At 42.0% G+C, this 4287-nt stretch overlaps 1 pseudogene; it reads right to left on the reverse strand.

Moving 5' to 3' along the window:
* Window positions 1-3048: 3048 nt before the first annotated feature.
* Window positions 3049-3452, reverse strand: LOC114689884 (annotated as a pseudogene).
* Window positions 3453-4287: the final 835 nt, after the last annotated feature.

Consider the following 4287-nt stretch of genomic DNA (forward strand, 5'->3'; position numbering starts at 1 on the left):
GTATCAAAGGGATTCTGGAGGCAATTTGAAGAGGTTCCCATTGGCCAAGGATGGAACCATTTGAAAATGATGTAAAATGTTTTAACCTGCGATTTTTAAAGTTTTAATTTATGTTATTTTATGTGTATGAGTGTTTTTGCTCATGTGTATATCTGTACATTATGTGTATGTCTGGTGCCTGTGAGGTCAGAAGAGGGTATTGGATTCTCTGAAACTGGAGTTATGGATGGTTGTGAGCCACCATGTGGGTGCTGAGAATTGAACCTAGGTCCTCCTACCAGGAGAACATGTGCTCTTAACACTGATCATCCAGTACCATGATATTTTAAGGCAGTTGTTAGCCATCTCAGAGACTGTTATAGAACCAACCAGCTATATGTGTGTGTGTGTGTGTGTGTGTGTGTGTGTGTGTGTGTGTGTGTGTGTGTATTCACCCACATGTGAGTACAGATGATTGCAGAGATCAGAAGAGGGCTTCTGATCCCCTAGTGCTAGAGTTACAGTCAGTTATGAGCTACCTTATGAGGGTGCTACAAACTGAACTCAGGTCCTCTACAAGAGCAGTACACACTCTTAACCACTGAGTCATGCTACCAACCAGATCCAACCATCATTTCCAAAATGATTAAATAAAGGTAAAAACCTTAACCGCTCATCAGGCTTATCCTTAAGAACTGTGTTTTAGCATGGCTGACTGGTTGACAACAGATGTTTCCCTGAATAGATGAATTCTAGTTATAACAGTAAAACCCAGTGAATATAGAATCTGCCCATCCCCAACCTTCAGCCCCTAATGAATGAATATGTCTAAGCAGTGGTCAGTGGCTGTTCAGGAAGAGACAACCAGACACTGCCTACCTCTTGATCAGAAAACACAGTACTACAAACAAAATGGGTTTAACAAAAAGTGCTGATAGTGAATTTAATGAAAATTCAACATCCAAGTTACAGGAGAGTCAGGGGACATGGATTCTGTCAAATCCCACCACAGATGTGTTGTCATCAAGACTATGGGGCAGGAAAACTTTTAACAGGAGCCATGCAGCTGCTTCTACAAAATAATGACAAGAGATTTTTTTAAGGGAGATGGGAGCTGAGGAGATGGCAGGTAAAGACACTTTCCTCAGTCCTGAGGATCTGAGCTTGATCCCTGGCACCCAGCATTCTGTGGTGCACATTTGATTGCACCCCTATAGCAAAATGGGAGTTGGAGAGAGGAGAATCAGCAGTAAGCTCAAGGGCCATCTAGCCTGGAGAAAACGAAAGAGACCCTGTGTAGAAAATGAAAGAGATCCTGACTCCAGGTGGAAGGCAAGAACCAATTTCTGAACGTTGTTCTCTGATCTCCATTTGTGCACAGTGGCATGCACATATGCACATAACAGGCACCCACTTAACTGACTAGTTAATTAATTAATTAAATCTTACTTTTAAAAAAGGGATAACAGAAAAGGTAATCTACAGATTACAAAAGATCCAAGAGGCACAGAGGCCATGAAGAGGTGTGGAGTTACCTCAGCTTTGATTCACATGAACAAAAAAATCAGGTTAAAGGAACGATGTTCTTTCTACAAGATAGCTAAGAAAAATACCACGAGTACCTGTTCATTATTTGGTGGTGTCAAATAATCACTGATAGACTACAATACACCCTAATTACAAATAAAAGCGGGTATCAGTACATAATGGGGTTGCATTCTGAGAAACACATCATTAGTAAATTCCATTACTGTGAGAACAGCACAGATATGCTTAGGAAACAATGTGAGTCACTTGACATAACTGCTTCTTCTCCTTCTCCTCCTCCTCCTCTTCTACTTCTTTGGTTTTTCAAGACAGGGTTTCTCTGTGTAGCCTTAGCTATCCTGGAACTCTCTCTGTAGAACAAGCTGGCTTTGAACTCAGTGATCTGCCTGCCTCTGTCTCCCAAAGATTGGGATTAAAGTCATGCACTACCATGCCCAGTGTTTGACAAAGCTTCTTGAGCCAATCAAAACACACAGTGAAAGAGATATAAGAGACTATGGCAGTGTAATGTGACACTTTGTTTATGTTTTATGTTAAGACAGATTAGCATATTATACATTTATATGTATATATATAAAATAATAATAAAAATACCGTGTAGTAAATAATAGACTATCAACATCGTCATTTATTATTAACATGAAGCATTATGAACTGTGCTGTGCAGTTGTAGCCACATGGACGTATTATGTTACTGTCTGCTCTAGTTTCATTCCATTGCTCTAATAAAACACTGATCACAGCAACAGAGGGGAGAAAAGGGTCTATCTCAGCTTTTTGTACGAATCCGGCGGCGGTGGCAGAAGTCAGCGTAGGAGCTCAAGGTACAAACTGGAGGCAGGAACCACGGAGAAGCACTACTCACTTTGATCCCAGGCTCACACTCGGCTCACTTTCTTATACTTCCGAGAACTACCTGCCCAGGGTTGGTACCATTTGCAGTGGGCTGAGCCTTCCTACTTCAACTAATAGTCAAGCCTAGATAGACCGGCAAGCCAAGGTGATCCAGGCAATTCCTGGATGGAAGCTCTTCTCTCAGGTGACTGTAGGCAGAGTCAAGTTGACAATTGATGATATTACCCTTTATATTACCGGCAAAGCAACAGGCTTATCTAGTCCAGCATTGCCACAGACACATGAGCAGCTTGACATGAGAAAGGGTACTATAATGGTTAGTTTAACTGTCAATTTGACACAAACTAGAATCATCTGGAGAGTCTCAGTGAGGGATCGTCTAGCTCAGCTTGGCCCATGGGGAAGTCTGGAGTGGGGACTGTCTTGACTACACTAATTAGGGTAGGAAGGCCTATCTTGAATGTTTGAATGTGACCCAGTGCCACTTCATGGACTGGGCCCTGGAGTGAATGAAAAGGAAAGAATGGGCTGAGTATTGGCATGTGTGCATTCATTCATCCCTCCCTGCTTCTTTTTTTTTTTTTTAAGTCCACAGATCAGTTTATTAAGATGGAATCACTGCTATTACATGCAAGAGAAGCTACTTGCCGTAATCGATAAGGTTCTCAAGAACTTATGATACACATTAGAAACAAATGGTTCAAAACCACAAGGAACTTTTCCTGATGCCCTGTGACAAGGCTGAGGTGGATGAATCTGTGTATTCAGTTCAAGCTGCTGAAGAGTTTGTGGGCCACACAGGGATCCCGTGCATGCAAGAAATCAGAGAGCTCCTCTGTACAATCCTCTTCTGTCTGTGATCAGGAAGATACACGCTTATCACAAAGCTCCAGTAGCTCTCGGGCCTTTGCACACTTCTCCATCTGCTCACATTGCTCTCTCACTGTTGTTAAGGGGTCCACTAATTCTTCCTCCTCTTCTTCCCCTTTGGGGTCTCCGGATCCAGTAAGTATCTTTCGTGTGTCCTCTAGTCCCATGTCCCGACGCTGTTCGGGATTCAACACCAGGAGAAACAATCCCTCCCTGCTTCTTGCCTTTGGATGCAATAAAGCCCAGCTGTGACACACTCCTGCCACTGAGACTTCTCTGCAGTAATTTGTGAACTGAATAAATCCTTTATTCCCTAAGTTTCTTTTGTCGGGGTATTTTTATCAGAACATTAAGTAGTTAGGCACACCATTAGGCAACAGCTCCCTTATAATTCTAAGAAAACTCCAATACACATATGTCCTTCACCAGTCTTGTTTGTAATCTTTACCTCTTTAAGTATGATGATGTGTTGATTTTAAGGGCCCCTGCCTTATAAAGAACAATCAGCCTGAAATATATACAGATATACATTTTCCTCATAATAGTATAGGGGAAAGAGAACATGGTTATAGATGAAAAACCTTTGGCTGTGAAATGATGGTGGAGTCTGTTACGTGGTTTCCTTTTTGAGTAAGTTTAGAATCCTAATTTTAAAAATACAAAATCCAGGCTTTCAAAATGTCTTTGTGGATAAAGGTGACAGCCACCAAACCTAATGACCTAAGTTAAGTCCCCAGGACCCACATGGTGGAAGAGGGAACTAACTCCTACAAATGGTCCTCTAACCTCCACACACACTTCATGGTTCAAACATGCACAAAATCAGCAAATAAATTTAAAGCGATGTTTAAAACTATAAAGCCTAGCTCCCACCTATGCCACTGATGGATAATTCTAAATGCTTGGCCTTTATTTTTGTGGCTCCTGTGTCCAGGGAGCTGACAGTGATTCATGCACCATCCTGGGACAGCAGAGGCTTAAGTCAAAAAATCCTGCTTTTCTCCTCTCCGCGCTCGTAGAACCATCCATCTTCAG

The sequence above is a fragment of the Peromyscus leucopus genome, chromosome 8b (genome assembly GCF_004664715.2).
Source record: "Peromyscus leucopus breed LL Stock chromosome 8b, UCI_PerLeu_2.1, whole genome shotgun sequence".
Taxonomy (NCBI): Eukaryota; Metazoa; Chordata; class Mammalia; order Rodentia; family Cricetidae; genus Peromyscus; species Peromyscus leucopus.